Source organism: Balaenoptera ricei, chromosome 1 (assembly GCF_028023285.1).
Source record: "Balaenoptera ricei isolate mBalRic1 chromosome 1, mBalRic1.hap2, whole genome shotgun sequence".
In the NCBI taxonomy this organism is placed as follows: Eukaryota; Metazoa; Chordata; class Mammalia; order Artiodactyla; family Balaenopteridae; genus Balaenoptera; species Balaenoptera ricei.
Genome location: NC_082639.1, coordinates 7,630,089 through 7,648,394, shown reverse-complemented (window position 1 = coordinate 7,648,394; position 18,306 = coordinate 7,630,089). Strand labels below are relative to the sequence as shown.

The 18,306-nt window shown below is 42.3% G+C and overlaps 2 protein-coding genes across 6 annotated transcripts in view; both read right to left on the bottom strand.

The window, feature by feature from the left end:
• The window catches only part of KIF1B (kinesin family member 1B), a 327,303-nt gene that overhangs the window by 263,455 nt on the left and 45,542 nt on the right, over positions 1–18,306 (bottom strand). The window lies entirely within an intron of this gene.
• The window catches only part of UBE4B (ubiquitination factor E4B), a 112,375-nt gene that overhangs the window by 92,439 nt on the left and 1,630 nt on the right, over positions 1–18,306 (bottom strand). The gene's annotated exons all lie outside the window — the stretch shown is intronic.

The window sequence follows — 18,306 nt, the reverse complement described above, 5'->3', positions numbered from 1 at the left end:
TTGTTCTAACAAGGATTGAAAAATGATTAACAAAAAAACACATAAAATACATTTTTAATTTAACTTAACCAAATTAAGTTAAAATCAAATATTGATAGATAAGGAAACTAGGACAGAAATAAGATGATGACAGAAAGAATCAGATAAAGCCAGAAGGGAGATTAGTACACATTACGCATGTAGTTTACCAACACAGTATGTGAGTGACAACACATCACATATTCAGTATCGGCAGACGCTAATGCCAAAATATGATTCAGAGGAAGCAATCAATTTTAGAGTGGCCCAAATGAGGAAGGAGGGCCTTGCCTCACCTTTGTGGCGTGGCTTGATTTTCGGATCGACTTTAGAGTACTAAGGGCAGGGATTCAAAACCTGAGGGTCATGAGGATCTCCAGTTTTCATAAGATTTGTAAAGAGGTCCCTGACTCAAAACAGATTAAAAATCACTCTCTCAGGGAATGAATGGGCTGCGTATCCTTCACTCGATCCCCCATAAACATGTGCCCTCAACAGAACTCCTGGTGAGCACTGAGCTGAAGCAAGTTTTAGTGGCCCTCCAGTGATACCCCAAAGCAGAGCCATGTGTAGAAGTGTAGCTGCTGAGAAGACACGCACCCTCACTGTCCGCCAGGCTGGGGCAGCTGGAGATTTGGGTCCAGATCGCAGGCAGGAGATATGAACTTGCAAGTCATCAGTACCACTATTTACATGGTAGATAACTCTAGGTACCAGAGCAGAAATTTGCTATCTAGTTCACATCCATCTCCTGAGGACTGCAGAATCGAGCATGGACCACAGGAGCACTAAATAAGTACCTGGAGAATAAATAAGTGAAGGCCCAGTAAAAGGGTATTCATTCGTGCAGGCATTCATTCATTCAACAGATATACCTTGAAGGTAGGGAATGAAGGGATTCGAGAGTAGAATCCTGAGAAACATCATCATTTAAGGTATACAGGAAAGAGCAGTCTGTGATGGAGACAGAAAAGAAAGAAATCAAGAAAAGCTGTATCCCCATGATATCCAAAGGAAGAGACTTTGAAAAAAAGAAGTGGTCACCATGGTCAAAATCCAAAGAGAGGTTAAATAACACATTCTGAAAAGTGCCAAGGGATTTGTCAATCAGGTGGTCTTAGCAAGAGCAATCTAAGTGGAAAGATGAAGGAAAAAGCCTCCCCAAAAAGCACAGGGAAGGAGGGGGGACTGAAAAATGAGTGGGGATAAGAGATCTACCCTTGTAAGAGCCTAGTCTGTGAAAGTAGAGCCAAGGGATCAAGTGACAGCAAGAGGGGAATGCAGGACTAGAGGTGGCATCTTGTTTTTCGAACCAGAGTGAACTGGACATTTTTTTAATCAAAACTTGTAATGTTCAAGAGGGAGGACGCCAGATAGAGCAGAGGTACAAAGGTAGGAAACAGCAGAGTATGCGAAGTATATACACACTGAGAAAATCCGGGAAGGTAATTCTCCCCCCCCCCCGCCAAATTAACAATGGTTCTCTCTGGATAACAGGTTTACAGGTAATTCTTGCTTTTCCCTTTATTCCTGATTATGGAAGTCTTCGACAATGAATCATGCAGAATTCAGTGAATCTATACTACTGAATTTATAATTAGAAAAAAATAATTTTAAACGAAGAGGGTAGGTTAGAAAATTTTCTATAATCAATTTCCAAAAATCTATGACTCTAGAGGGACAAAAAAAAAATCATATGTTAGAAGATTTAGTTGTGGGGGGAAAATACCTAACCTAGAAAAAAATAGTGGAAGAAAGTATATACACCAAAATGTAAACTACAGGTATCCCTGGATGGTGAGATTCTGAACAAAGATTTTGCTTCTACCTTCTGTTTCCTATTTTTATTTTTGCCTCATAATACAATGAACCTAAAGTACATTTAATTGTAGAATTTGCAGTTCTCTACTCTTCCTTTAATAGCAAGTCATAAAAGGGAGGTATCAGAAGAAAGGAACAGACAGCTGGTCGCATTCCTGTGACTGTGCACCGTAAGTTGTAACACATGAATTTAACAGTTCAACAAGCCCAGATCCCCTACTCCAAATAAAGGACCAAGCCCTCCAATCAGCTGAAACCTGCCACAGGACACACAAAGCACAGTAGAGAGAGACGACAGTAGACCAGCAATGTCACCTCTGCAATCTGTTTTCCAATCATCTTCTGCTTCACTTTCCAGATTACCCAGCCAACTCAATAAATGTTTACTCAAAGCTACAAGAAGCCTGCTTTCTCTGCTGCATTTCCTCTCCAAAGGATAAGATGACCATGTTCACGACTGACTCCCAAATCAAAACCTTAAAGCATCAGTGCTTTTCCCAAACACTCCTCCCCAGCCCAAACGTGTCGCATACAGCAGGGGGACCATGGATCCCAGCAGGGCACTCCAGGTGCTCCTGTCTAATTTTAACGGAGCCCCTTTCACTCTCGGAAGAGTCCTGGTTTGGACACGACCATTTCGTGGTCACTTGCTATCCGTCTGGCTGCCCTGCGTTCGGCGCCCCGGGGCCGGTGCCCCCTCTATTCCAGCGCCTGTCTTTGCCCACATCCACTCAGCTGCCTGCCAGGCTCCCCTTCCCTTCCCTGCGAAAGGAATGCAGACAAGGTAAGTTATCTGACTTCCTCCATGAGTACTTTTCTAGTTGAGTAAATCTCTCAAAAATAAAGCACAAAATTCTTACAGAGGCCAAGTTCCAGCAGTCACTGGCAAAATACACAATTTTCAAACTGTCTTTTGAACTCTACTACCCTGGCTGCTTTACCATAGGACACTCACACCTACGTAACTAGCCTAACCCCACAGTCTGGCTCATGACAAAGAAATGATTTTATTGTCATTAGAAAAGAGACTATAAACTGTTTTGTCTCAGGGAGAAAAAAGGTTTGACCCTTAATATTCTCCAATGCCAGGCAGTGATTACATGGTTTTTCATTACATGGAGTTTTATAAAGTCCAACAAAAATGACTGACGTCAATATTTTCTGCATCTGATCAATAGTATGGAGAACCCTGGGTATGTGTTAGATATGTGCCTCAGCACGTTCCGCCAGAGGCCGAGGGCTAAGAACCAAAGGCATAACCTGCCTGATTATCCAACGTACTTTCTTGAGTCACCCTGTAACACTGAAAATATTAATTAATAGTATTACTTCAAATTAAAATAATTAATGGCTTATAACAATACTTATTCTAGACTCTTCATCAACATTTGATATTAGAGCAATTTTTTTTAAAAAGCATTCCGCTTGAAAGTAAAACAAGGGGGAAAAAAATGAGAAAGTAAAACAAGAGACTGAGCGCAGTGGGTGAGCGATTGCTGCTCCAGGCCCCGTCTTCACAGCCTTCAACGGGACGAGCTCTCCTGGGGCCAGCTCTGGGTCAAAATCCCAGCTGTACCCATTTCCAGCCGTGTTACCTCTCTGGGTCTTGGTTTCCCCATTTGGAAGCAGGTGATGATATAAATATCACTCATCTTGCAAGACAGTCATCAGAGATAAAGGTAACGCAACACATTACCTGGGCTGGTCTCTCTTTATGGGCGTATGGCCTACCTCCCCGCAGCGCCGCACAAGGAGAGCAGGGACCTGGCCTACCGTGCTCACCGCCACAGCCCAAGCAATGACAGCAATGCCTACAGCAGAGAGCACTCGGTAGATATCTTCTGAACAAACCAAGCGCCCACCTGACACACAGTAAACAGTCATTGTTTTTTTGTAGCTTCAGCCTCCAAGTTTCTGCCATCCTTTTGTTCTGTCCACCTCCCTTTTAGGCTCAGATGCTGTTTTCCTTTGGCTCAGGGCTCTGTTTCACCCAAACGGTATGAATAAACAGCACAGCTACATCAGATCTGTGAAAAACATCGGATCTATTAGCTGACTGTGAAACTAGGAGAAACCACTAGAATCAAGAGCCTAACATTATACGGCAGAGAAACATCCTGAGGGTAGGATCATTTTAACTAGATCTGATTTTTTAAAAATGATTCTTACAGGGCTTCCCTGGTGGCCCTTAGATAGACGAGATGAGCCTATAGACCAAATAGCAGCTACTTCTGACGCTCTCTCACAGAATGGTTCCTGGTCACTTAAGAATGATCGAGTGAAACAGGCAATATTAAACATTTTAAAGAATTTCCTGAAGCCCAGCTATGTGGAAAGAGTTTTTTAAATTGACTCACAAAATAATTATTGCTGAAACAAAAGTGTAAATTCTTCTGGGGCAGGGTTCGTGCGTTTTCTCTAATCTCTACCAAAGTTCTACATTCACACCAACTCTGAACACTCCAAAGCCAATATTCTAGCACATCTATATAGCAGGGTTGGGGAAAGCGGGCTCTTTCAGAGGGAGAAAACACTGACTTCTGGCCATTTCCTGACCATCATATTCTTGATATGAATAAAGGTTTCCTTCCTAACATGGATCATTAATGTTTAAGTTCCTCCTACAGGTTAAGCATCATCCCAGATGCCACTCAGCCCTTTTTAAAAACAGAAATGGCAATACTTTCATATAACCATCTCGTTCCAGTACGGGTCAATGTGCTTTGTTACCTGTCCACATTAACATCAAGAAAGACAAAGAGGGACTTCCCTGGTGGCGCAGCGGTTGAGAATCCGCCTGCCAACGCAGGGGATGCGGGTTCGAGCCCTGGTCCAGGAAGATCCCACATGCCATGGAGCAACTAAGCCCCTGCACCACAACTACTGAGCCTGCGCTCTAGAGCCACAGCTACTGAGCCTGCGTGCCACAACTACCGAAGCCCACGTGCCTAGAGCCCGCGCTCCGCAACAAGAGAAGCCACCACAATGAGAAGCCCGCGCACCGCAACAAAGAGTGGCCCCCGCTCGCCACAACTAGAGAAAGCCCACACACAGCAACGAAGACCCAATGCAGCCAAAAATAAATAAATAAATAAACAAATTTACTTTAAAAAAACTTACCATTAAAAAAAAAAAAGGGGCTTCCCTGGTGGCGCAGTGGTTGAGAATCTGCCTGCCAATGCAGGGGACACGGGTTCGAGCCCTGGTCTGGGAAGATCCCACATGCCACGGAGCGACTAGGCCCGTGAGCCACAGTTGCTGAGCCTGCGCGTCTGGAGCCTGTGCTCCGCAACAAGAGAGGCCGCGACAGTGAGAGGCCCGCGCACCGCGATGAAGAGTGGCCCCCGCTCGCCACAACTAGAGAGAGCCCTTGCGCAGAAACGAAGACCCAACTCAGCCATAAATAAATAAATAAATAAATAAATAATTAATTTTTTAAAAAAAAGGACTGAGTGGAAATTGAATATAAACGAGAAAAACAACTTGAAAATAAAATTCTATTAAAAAAAAAAAAGACTAAGAGGTGTCTAATGGGACACTTTCACAAGCATATTTTCCACTTGGCATTCACTAAAATTCTCCCACTCACAAGCCATTCTAATCATAACACCTCAAGGCAAAAGACTGCTTTATCCGCATTTCCCTAGACAAGAAACCACCAAACTATTTGAGTGTGAGGACATTTATACAAAGTAAAAAAGAACAAACACACAAAAGCCCTTGCAGATGACCAACCCATCTGCCCCAAGTTGGCCTTGAAGGAAAAAAAAATTGGGCACTCCTGTGATGAAACTCCACGGAAATGATGCCTGGTCTGTATTTATCATAACTAAAAGGTTAACTAACATAAAAGTGGAAAGCTAATTAATTAATTAATGTTCACCAAACATAAACATATATATGCTGTCATACGGTAGCATCCTAAAACAAAAATGTCGTAAATGACACTCTAAACATCTACTCTACATAACTGATGTTCAAAGCTCAAAGGGGCTATACATTTCTTTCTCTGTGTAGATTGAATGTTAACATTTTTTAACTGGCCCACAAAATAATTATTGCTGAAACCAAAGTGTAAACTCCTCTGGCATATCTATATACAGTAAGGTAAAAGGGTTTTGCTATTGCTTTTTAGCATTTAAAATTTTTCCTTCATCATGCCTCAGAAATTTTTTTAAATTAACTAATTAATTAAAAAAAAATAAAAGGGACTTCCCTGGCGGTCCAGTGGTTAAGACTCCGCACTTGCACTGCAGGGGACACGGGTTCGATCCCTGGTTGGGGAACTAAAATCCCGCATGCACACGGCGTGGCCAAAAAAAAAAAAACTTTACTACCTGCTTTTTTCTAAATATTCATATCCCTCGATAGCCTAAACAGGATAATTTTATGGGTAAATTAAATCACACATAAAAAGTTCTACTCAGTAGATTATAAAGGTTGCTAGATATTTTTTAATTTTCCACCAATTTTCATTTCCCTCTCAGAAATAAGTTTTTCCCACCAGGACATTCATATATACAAAATTTTTCCATCTCTAACATTAAATATACTTTATTATTTTTGAAAATGAGAAATCTGTATATGATTATTTTGGGTCAATCATAATACCTGATTGGCCAGCACAAAGAAGTATTTACAGATAAGCACTAATAATATAGAAAACTAGCTGTTGGATAACACTTTTTAATTTAAAAAATTTTTAATTTTAAAACACGAGTTATAGTTTTAAATGCAACAATTCATAATTCATGAAAACAAGTGTTTATACTATAACAATATGATCAATGTATTTGATAAAATACAAAAGAGGTTTTATTGAAATTGGAAAAATAAGATATGCAACATGAAAAAGATAATATGGAAGTAAATGCCTCTATGTAAAAATATTGATTTAAAAAAAAAAAGTGAATCTATCTGATGAAGTTAAATGAGTTATCCAAAAATTCAATATTGTGTATAAGTAGAAACTTGTTAAAAATTTCAAGAAATTCTATTAATGACAGGGCATTAGAGTCAGACATATATCAATATTTTTTCCATTAAAACCTGAACATCAGTCTTTGATGAGCTTTCATACCATTTTCTAAAACCTTGGTTCTAACCAAACACTCTCCAGACATATACCCACCTGTACAGAGAAAGTCAGTGACAAAGCAGGACCAGCTACAGAATCTGTGGGGCCTGGTGCCTAATAAAAATGCAGGGCCTCTTGCTCAAATGTATTAAAAATTTCAAGACAGCAACAGTAGAGCATTCGACCAAGTGTGGGGCACTTCTGACTGCAGGTCACATGTCCGCGAAGCCAGCCCTGGTGACAAGTATCGACAGAGGTCTGACCAAAGACCCTGACCTAATATGACCCTAGAAGAGTGCCTGGCGGATGACAGATGTGCATGATGATTTGTTTGGAAACCCAAGGAGTTCAGCTCCCAAAAAGACCCATAAAAGAAAAGGGCCACCTCATCTAGGCAGAAAATTTAACTAATTACCATGACACTATTACACATCTAGAATCTATACCAAACACTGACAGGGAACAAAGAAACAATGTGCACTGAATACATTTCACAATGTTTAATTAGAAAGTTAATTAAGTCAAGGCCAGACATTCTCAATACTAGGACCCAAAAGAGACCTCTTTGCCCAGCCTGACTACTGTTTTCAAATGATGCTAAAGATACGGCAGCTGGTAAGCAGTTCACACGGTGTCATCCCATTCAGAGATTCCCCTTCCCCAACCCTGCAGGAGGGGACAGTCCCTTCAGAAGACAAAACACGTCCGTCATCTGACTTGAGCAGACTGAATCACCCCGTGTTTTGGTTTTTGGTCCTGATATGCAGCATGTTTCTCCTGGGACTCCTCAGGTCTCCTGTCTGCACAGTTCCCTTCCTTTCAAACTTCCTCGCTCCTCCTTCACCCCCTTAGTACATGCAGGCCACCTGATCACTCCAGATTTTAGGAAAAAGGAGGAGGAGGTGTGACAAGTGATAACACACAAGCCTCAGCCTATTTGCTACCTTAACAAGTGAGAGACCTCCTTTTATGCTCTCAGCTTTGTTATGTGCAAAGGGCGCGTTAGGTGCTATATGAGCACCAACTAAAATTCTAACCATGTAAAACTTAATCTTCCTCTGGAAAAGAGAGCTAATATGTACCAGGAAGGGACATACGAGAGCTAATATGTCCCTACATACTCTGCCAGGGCACTGCACTCAGCACTTTATGTACCACTGCAATTAATATGAAGAACAATGCCACAGATAGGTATGCAGACCCTCATTTTACAAGTGAGGAAACCGAGGCTCAGGAAGTACTCTGCCCTGGGTCATCCGATTGGTTGGTCCACCTAAAACCCAGGTACATCTGACTCTGAATTACAGCTCTGACAATAAGGTTTCTTTCCAGTGCCTACCTTAACCTAACTGATGTAATTTTATGTAGCAACAGCAAAAACAAAACACTATTGCAGCACAAGAACTGGGAGTCACGGAAAGACGCCTTGTAGTCACTTCGTGAACTCAGCAAATATTTACCGCGGGGCACCCTGTGTCAAGCCCCGTGCTAAGAGATAGATAAAAAACAGTGAAAACAAGAATAATCAGGGCTTATGCTGCAGTAGGAGATACACCAAACGAACAGACAATTCCAACCAGTGTGATTAATATCAGGATAGGAGGAGCGATTTTAATGAAACACGTTTTCTGTTCTTCCTATTTCTCCTCAACTCCTCCTTCAGCTTCTGCTGATTCTTACTGGTTTAGCAGCGTCTGGGGTTACACAGTTGGCTGTGCTTGATAATCACATGGCAAAACCTTTCAGAGCCACAAACACCCACCAATATCAGAGATTTTTTCACCATCTCCAATTTTTCTTCAGTGCTTCTAAAGATTTTACAATCAATTTCAAAAGAGTGAATGTAACAGAGTTTGCCCAGAGTAAGAAATAATTGAAACATTTATCCTCACCACAGATTTTTCTAAATGTCAAGAATTCTAATCATCTTTACAGACTAACTCAAATCTTCCCAGAGCCCTTCCCAGATTTTCCCAGTCAGAATTCACTGCTCCATCAACTGTACTCCTTTACTTAAATATCTATTTCAGCCCTTGAACTCTAGTTGGATTTGGCTGTGTTCCTGTCTCCCCATTGCAGTACGAGCTCGCTGAAGGTGAAGACCAGCTCTTACTCATATTTGAGATGGTATCTCACACATGTACCCCTCAATACCCAGCAGAGAGTAAACATCCCACATATATTTGCTGAAACTACACAAACAAAATTAATATTTTATCGTATACCTATTTGCCACTCTTTCTTAAATGTTTTAAAGATTAACTGTAGTATGATTCAGTGTGCCCAGATTATGGTTCAAAATTTACACTTGGAACTCTTCAGGCCCCAAACACCCTGCTAGGAATAATATACAAATCTACCTCCACACCTTTACTTCCTACCTCGGGAAAGAAAGGAACAGAGTAAAGACTGAATAAATATTTACTGAATGAATAAAGGAATTAGTGATCATAATAGGAAATGGTAAAAGATAAAATCTAAAAGGATATGTTCTGGGACTTCCCTGGTGGCACAGTGGTTAAGAATCCGCCTGCCAATGTGGGGGACACAGGTTCGAGCCCTGGTCCGGGAAGATCCCACATGCCACGGAGCAACTAAGTCCGGGCGCCACAACTACTGAGCCTGCGCTCTAGAGCCCGTGAGCCACAACTACTGAGCCCACACGCCTAGAGCCCGTGCTCCGCGACAAGAGAAGCCACTGCAATGAGAAGCCCACGCACTGAAACGAAGAGTAGCCCCCGCTCGCCGCAACTAGAGAAAGCCTGCACGCAGCAACAAAGACCCAACGCAGCCATACATAAATAAATAAATAAATAGATAGATAGACAGATAGATAGATAGATATGTTCGCCAAGTATCTTCTTCCCACTTTTTAAACCCATGGCTTCACAGTCTACGGATGGCTCCCCAGTATACCCCTGGAGTTGATACCTCACTCCTGAGCTATGTACTCTCCCATCCCGTTCTATCTTATTCTGTCTTGAACCTATTCAGCAATGAAATTGGTCTTGTCAAGGTCACTAATGACCTCCACGTTGCCAAATCCCATCGTTGAGTCTTGGTCTTCCTTTAATTTACTTTACTGGCATTCAACAGAGCTGAACATGCCCCTCCGTCATGAAACACTTTCTTCTCCTGGACACCAGAACTCCAGGCTCTCTTGTCTTTCCTTCTATCTCAGTGGCTATCCCTTGTCAGTTCTTTTCTGGGTCCTCTTTTTTTTTTTTATTATTAATTTATTTTATTTTTATTTATTTTATTTTTGGCTGTGTTGGGTCTTTGTTGTTGCGCCCGGGCTTTCTCTAGTTATGGCGAGCAGGGGCTTCTCATTGGGGTGGCTTCTCTTATTGTGGAGCACAGGCTCTAGGCACATGGGCTTCAGTAGTTGTGGCACACAGGCTCAGCAGTTGTGGCTCGCGGGCTCTAGAGCGCAGGCTTAGTAGCTGTGGCGTACGGGCTTAGTTGCTCCGCGGCATGTGGGATCTTCCCGGACCAGGGCTCGAACCCGTGTCCCCTGCATTGGCAGGCGGATTCTTAACCACTGCGCCACCAGGGAAGCCCTCTGGGTCTTCTTTACCTCCCTGTCTCTAAATGCTGGAGAGGCTCAAGGCTCAGTCCTCTGACCTCCACTCTTCTCTCTAGGCTCACTCCCTAGGTCATCTGTCCATTCTCGTGATTTTAAATATACTGACAACGTCCCGATTGGTATCCCCAACCCCAGCCTTCTTCCTGAACTGCAAGCCCAACATATATCCAACAACCTACTTAACATCTCCAAGTGGACAAATAATAAGCAATATAACAAGAATATGATCAAAACAGATAGCTTAATTTCTCCCTCTAATCTCCTCTTTCAGTGTTCCCCACCTCAGTACAGGACAACTCCATTTTTCAAGCTGTGTAGGCTAAAACTCTTGGCATCACTGTGGTAGAGGCAGCTAGTTGTCTCCTCCTCCTATACATTCAGCCAGCCTTGCATTTGGTTATGGCCACATGACTAAGTTCTGACCAAGGAGATGTAAGCAATGATGTGTGACACCTCTGATCATGCCCTTGACGGACAGGAACATGTCCTCCCCTTTGGTCCCTGAGGACTGGAATGCAGATGTGCGTGTAGGCACTGGAGCAGCCATCTTGGACTACAAGGTAGATGCCTCATACAGAGGGTAACAGAGCACTAAACAGAACTGGCTCCCTAGTCATCATGGAGTTATTAAACCGGCTCTCAACCACCTACCCAGATTTTTACTTAAAAGAAAAATAAGCTTCTATCGTATTTAAACCATTTTTATTTTGGATCTCTCTGCTGCAGCAATCAAACCAATATCTTAACTAATATATAGAATTTGGAACCTGGAAGTAATCAACCTAAACAGAATATAAATACGTGGCAGTGGCTTAGGGCTCAGTACGGGCACAGATATTGCAGGATGGAAGGCTGGTAACCCTTGTTACGCCACAATAAAACGTTTGGTAAAACCTGTGACACCTCAGAAAATAGCCTGCATGCCTACACGGCCTACAATTAATTCTAGGGGAACTGGTTGAACAATTCGGAATTTGGGTGCCTATTGGCTTCTTGCCACTTTAAGCAAGAAGTTCCGCAAGAATGAGACAGACTCAAGCTGCAGTTTGCCAATTTGCCTGCAGAGATAAAAGGGAAAACAGGTCTGCCTAAGGCACGTCCACAGTGTAGTCTAAGTTTGCTCAGAGTCTGGTAATTTGGGGATCAAGTAGGGTTGAAAAAGCCAACTCCTTCAGTCTCCTGAAAGAAACAAGCTGAAGACACTGTTCGGCCCCAGGAAGGGGATATTCTCCAGTGACCTGGCCCCAAAGGACTGTGTCAGGAACTCCCACCACTGCCAAGGCAGGGAGACCCCCTACCACAGCCTGGCAGGAGCTGACAATGGCTGTGGACCAATGCGGGATCTGTACTCCCCATTCTTCCCTTTTCGAAATGGTAGTTATTTCCATGATCCTATCCTACTCCACCAGAGCACATGGTGGAGCGGGGGCGTGGGGAGGGGAAAGCAGCTGATAACTTGCATTTTAATCTAAAGGTTCATGGATGGTATATCACCCAGAGATTCTGGACTCAACTGAATGTTGCCTCTTTAGGAAAGCAGAGCGTGTGTTTTAGGTTTCGGAAGAAGGGTTTGAACAGAATGGCCTTGACTGTACTCCCCTTCTAACGTGAGAAAACTTTTAGCTGAGCATACGGCTACCCAGTAAGAACTGCAGTCCTCAGCTTCCCAGCAAGGAGCCGTGGCCACGTGACTTAGGTTCTGGCCAATGGGAGGTGAGCAGAAGTGAGTGATCTGTGCAACTTCCAAGCTGTGCCATTAAAGAGGAGCGTGACTCCTCCTTCCCCTCTCCTCTTGTTCCTCTGGCTACAGTGCAAACAGACGTGGACCAAAAGATGGATGCCATATGTTAGGAGAGTTGGTACAACAGGACAGAAGGCGCCTGGGCCCCTAATGAGCACAGAGCTGCCACAGCAGCCCCAGCCTCCTACCCAGACTTCTATTTAGAGAGAAATAAACATCTATCTGGTTTAAGCAGCTATTTCGTGTCACGCTATTTCAACTGTTACAACGGTCTACTCGATGACATCCCAGCTCAGATGGCCATTCTTGACTCCACATCCATCCCATCACCCAATCCTACTGGCTCTACCCACAAAATATCTGACCATCCTCTATCTGACCTTTTCTCACCTTCGCCACCACAAACCCTGGTCCTGGGACTCCTGCACTGGCCTCCTAACCTTTCTCTCCATTTTCACTCTTTCCCCCTTTATCTATTCTCTTCACAGCAGCCACAGTGATTCTTTTAAAACATAAATCAGGGACTTCCCTGGTGGTCCAGTGGTTAAGACTCCACGCTCCGAATGCAGGGGGCCCGGGTTCGATGCCTGGTCAGGGAAGTAGATCCCACATGCCACAACTAAGACCCGGCACAGCCAAAAAAACTAATTAATTAATAAATTTTTAAAAAAACCACATAAATCAGAATGTAAGCCCCATGAAGGCAAGGATTTCTGCCTGTATTGTTCATTCATATATCCTCATGATCTAAAACAAAGCTGGGCATATACCGTATGTCATCAAATACAAAATGTCACTGACTGTAAACTGCACCGTTGTTTTTTGCACCATCAAGAAAAAAAACTACTGTCCATTAAACCACAACAAAATACCTTAACAACAGACCAGGCCAGAGTAGTAATCAGTTACGCCAGCCTCTCATTGCTTTGAAATTTCTTTCTGAGAAGGTGGAGTGTCTCTGACCTTCCACTGCATTGCCTGGGTGTAAAAGGCAGTCCTTCTAACTGTATGTTCAATTTCAAAATGTGACACAGCTTCAGAGACTTGTGGATTTCTGCCTTTCTACGGCTCCCTAATGCACTTGGTTGCTGCTTTGCAATAAAATATGAAATTGTGGTCATTCTTTCACCAACATTTTCTTTGTTTTCTTTACTAATATCAAATTGAGACCCCACTGCTGTTTCCATTTCTCTCTGCATACAAAGTAACATATGCTTTCACTGCTAAGCAAAGTGTAATTTGGGGGGAGGCATTTAAAATCGCAACTATATTTATCATGCACAGCATTTAATTGAAGGTGCAACAACATGAACAGGTATAACCAGGTTTACACATAAACAGGAAATGACAACTTTCACAACTGCCACGTGGCCAACCGTGATTACACCAAGAAGCATCCCAATTTCAAAGATGTGAAAATGTGAAGTATAAAAAAAAAGGGTGGGGCACCTCAGAATTGACTGAAACCCAGTTACAAGAACTCAGTAAATGTTTGCTGAGTGAATGAAAGACTTCATCTCCGGCCACTGTACCCTTGCTTAGCCGGCTCCAAACACACTGGGCCTCCTTGCTGCTCCTAGCGCAGATGGGGGATACGCCCCTGGTTCCTGGTGTTCCCTGTTACTGAAAACACTCTTCCCCCCAGATGGCTCCCTGTCATCCTTTAAACTTCCTTCCAGAAGTCCTCCTAAAACTGCACACACTCCTCGCATTGCTCTCCATCCCTTTATAGCCTATTTTATTTTTCTCCGTGGTACTGTCACCAAATGACATCTTATGTGTATGTATTTGTTTATCACGTCTCCTCCCACTAGAATGGAGCTCCATGCAAGCAAGGCTCGTGCGGTGTCTGACATGCAGCAAGTAAACAGCAACTACCACTGAATGAGCTGCTACAGGAAGCTCTCTCCACCTGGACACGCCACAAGTACCTTCTGAGAAAATGCATTCTGTGCCAAGCACAGGCCTGAAGGCCCAAGGACCCCTTGTCAAAAGTCTTTCTTTTTCCCCTAAAAGAGTAGAGGGCTATTTGATGAGCTCCACTCTTAGCAATAACGAGGGCTTCCGCTTCCCACCTCAAAAGGGACAATAAAAATGCCGTAACCATTACATCTGGCTCACATTATTCCTATTTTGGAGGTAGTTTAGCAAAGGGATTAAGAACTCTGGGATCAGACTGTGGATTAGAATCCAGGTTCTACCACTTCCTCGTTGTGCACCTTTTGGCAAGTTAATTTCTATCAGCCTCAACTTTTTTTTTTTTTAAATTTTATTTATTTATTTATTTATTTATTTATTATTATTTTTTGGCTGCGTTGGGTCTTCGTTTCTGTGCGAGGGCTTTCTCTAGTTGTGGCAAGCGGGGGCCACTCTTCATCGCGGTGCACGGGCCTCTCACTGTCGCGGCCTCTCTTGTTGCAGAGCACAGGCTCCAGATGCGCAGGCTCAGTAGTTGTGGCTCACGGGCCTAGTTGCTCCGCAGCATGTGGGATCTTCCCAGACCAGGGCTCGAACCCATGTCCCCTGCATTGGCAGGCAGATTCTCAACCACTGCGCCACCAGGGAAGCCCCAGCCTCAACTTTTTAATCTGTAAAACGGGGCTATTAATACCAACCTTGCTGAGCAAGTTAAGTGCTTAGCACATATTAAGAGCTTCATAAATATCAGCTATTATCATTATCATTCTCTGTTTCTTGGCTAAAATGAACAAAAATGAGTAGAGAAGGGACCTGGGAGGCAACATCCCACTCTCCTTCCAGGCTTGAGGAAGGAGAATCCTGGGTATCAAGTGAGTGTTAGCAATGATCTACTTGAAAAAAGTGAGCTTAGGTCCTGAGGCCTGTTACAAAGAAAGAAAAGGTCAGAGATGGAGATGTTAAGAGCAGAAAGGCCAGGGCTGGCATCTCTATGTCAGCTCATCTTTCAGTGGTCCAAAGGAACTAATCTGCTTTCCCCAAAATCTGCTCCTTGTCTGGAATTCCTTCTCTCTCCTCCAATCCATCCTCCTCCCAAACTAGAAACCAAGGAGTCGTCTTTTTCTTTCCTCCCCTACCTCCACATCCTTCACATCAAACTTATCATCAGAAGTGGGTTAACTTAGATCCTCAATATTTCTGATGTCTGCTCTCCTCCGTTCCCATTGCCAAGGCCTGGCTTCAGACTCCACTGCCTTGTTCCCCATAGCAACAGCAGCCACCTTCTTCCTATCCACCTTCGACACCCTTGCCAGTTATCTTTCTAATCCCTTAAAATCCCTCAAAGGCTTCTGATAGTCTTACTGAGAAAGTTCAAACTCCTAAGCATTTCTGAAAACCGTCTGAGACCTGGTGCCTGTCTGCCTGCGGCCACTCCCCCAGACAAATCCTGTCTCCAGTCCCACTACTTCTTGTGGTTTCCTGGGCTCCCCAGTTTCACAGCCGGTTTCAAGAGCCCTTCGCCTGACAACTACTGCTCAGCATAAGCATCGTTTTTTCTTGAAAGTTTTCCCTAAGACGCTAAGCCACCGAGGCTCCCTGCTTGTTTTTCTTACTGTCTTGTGTGTAGGTCCACAACAGCTCTTAGCACCCTGTATTGTAATTGCTGGACTCCTAGCTATCTCTATCTCTACACATCCCCTAACCCCAGTTAAATAATTTCTTTAAGAAAAAGACTGTGTTTCTCCTAACCTACCTAACACATTGCTGGAGATGCACAGCATCTTTTTTTTTTTTTTTAACATCTTTATTGGAGTTTAATTGCTTTACAATGGTGTGTTAGTTTCTGCTGTATAACAAAGTGAATCAGCTATACATATACATATATCCCCATATCTCCTCCCTCTTGCGTCTCCCTCCCACCCTCCCTATCCCACCCCTCTAGGTGGTCACAAAGTACCAGCATCTTTTTAAAAAATGTTTGCTGAGTGAATGATTTTGGAGGGGTGTGATGAGAGTCAGCACCAAAAAGACTATAAACTTGATCACATCATGAATGAATTCATAAAAAACAACACTTTTACAGAAAAACTATGCAGATCAAGCATGTTAGTAGGATATTTATATAGAAGCTGTGGTGAATTTATTGCCAGTTGTTGGGCAGTAAAATACGGTAAAAAGAGCTTTTAGATCAGGAACCCTGGGTTTGAATTCCAATTCTGCCACTTCTAAGCCAGGGCACTATGGACTTAACCTAATTCTCAGTTGCTTCACCTATAAAACAAGGAAAATTTAAGGAACTGCTGGACTGCGCTGTTTTATCAAATGAGACAATGGTTGTAAAATGCCTGGCACAGAGCAGGGTTCTAAGACTGTTAATAAATGTCGGTCCCTTTCCACTGAAAAAACACTGCTAAAATGTCCAAGGTCATATATTCTGCATTTGAGAAGGAAGACAACTCACATATTCTGCATTTGGGAAAGACAATTTCTAAAACCTTGACCACACCCTGAATCCCAGCCAGCCCTCTTAAAGATGAACTAGGTCATACAGATTTTGCAAAAAAAAAAAGAAAATCATTTCAATGAAAACACATCATCACCACAGTTGAAAACCAGTTTAAAATACCTGCCCTACTCAGAGCATCATTTTGGTATAAAAAAAACAACACATGAGCAGGGTACAGAATGAATGTAATGTAAATAATGACGCCTTGAAATGCAGGTTCCTGAAGAGAATAAACTTAGTCATGGATCTCCTCTATACCGCAAAGGACTCATTGTAATGTGCTATATAAACAGCAATGAAGTTAAAGAAATACTCTACTTAGAAAGCACAAGAGAAGAAAAGTACAAGAATTCAGGGTGATCTATAAGAGGGACCAAAAAGTACCCATAATGTAAAATCTTCTAAAGCTACTACCCTGGTTATAGCAGCCTCTATTTTTCATGGACTGCACTCTCATATATTTTCATTTTGCTAAAATATGAAACTCTGTCTTACCTAATTTCCTAATTTAGATTGAAAGATCAATGTCTTGACTGTTTACACCCTGAGATGCATGTTTGAGTTATAAATATAAATGTATTATTTTCTAACCAAATAAATGTCAACTACCGTTATCTGTGACACAAGTTTCCACCAACAGAGTAACAATAAGGCAAAACTTTTGGAAATGTCTCTGTTGAGAACTGTTCACCTAATCCCAGAATTAAAGGAAATGGATTAAAAAAAACTTAAGCTTTTTCCCCATAAAATATTTGTTTTAGATTATGCTGAGAGTAAAATTACCAGTTATTGAACTGTCCCTTTGTGTTCAGGCCAACTAATTTGTTGAACATAATCTTATATTGATCTTATATTAGTGAATTTAATTTTTCACATTTATTTTAATATTTTGTTGACCTTGAAAAATGTCTATCTCCTCCACAATGATTACACTTGTTCCATATATGGTAAAAAAAAAAAAAAAAAAAAAGTTAGTACCTTCCTCAAGGACTGGATAAAGTGAAGAGCTACAGTTCGGATTATACAGTTCCTTAACTGGTCTGTATGCTTTAATGGTTTTCTTAGTGAAAACTCAAGTATGTAAAAACTTCTAAACCAGGAACAATTTAGAGAATGTCAAGAAAAAAAGTAATTTCTGGAGGTAAAAGACTTACTAAAAAACTCTTTGCCTTAAGAGAAATTGATCCACTAGCATTAATGTTAAAGAAAAAAGGGGGTGCACTTTAAAAAAACTACACAAAACAAAGTGCCTCTACAAGGATCTCTTGATAGTTCCTACCTGAATGAAAGAAATTGTTCAATATTCTTCTAATTTAAGATTACACTACTGATGTATTTAGAAAACAAAGTCAGTAACAAAGAATGGGCAATCCTGACTTTCCAAAAAGCCAGGTATCAAAACCAACAAAATTATTTGCTTCCTTTCCTATGTGACCCTTAACCCACCACCTGCCTGCCTCTTCTCTGGAGAATTTTAGTCCCTAGGTAAATATATTGACTACTCTGCAGCTAAAACTGAAGCATGGAAGTTTTACAGTACAACCAACCTGATGGATGACTACTTTCATAATACTGTAGGGAAGTTTTACATGAACTGTGGAAGAAATGGTAGGTGGAAGAGAGTGAGGCCAGCAGGGGTC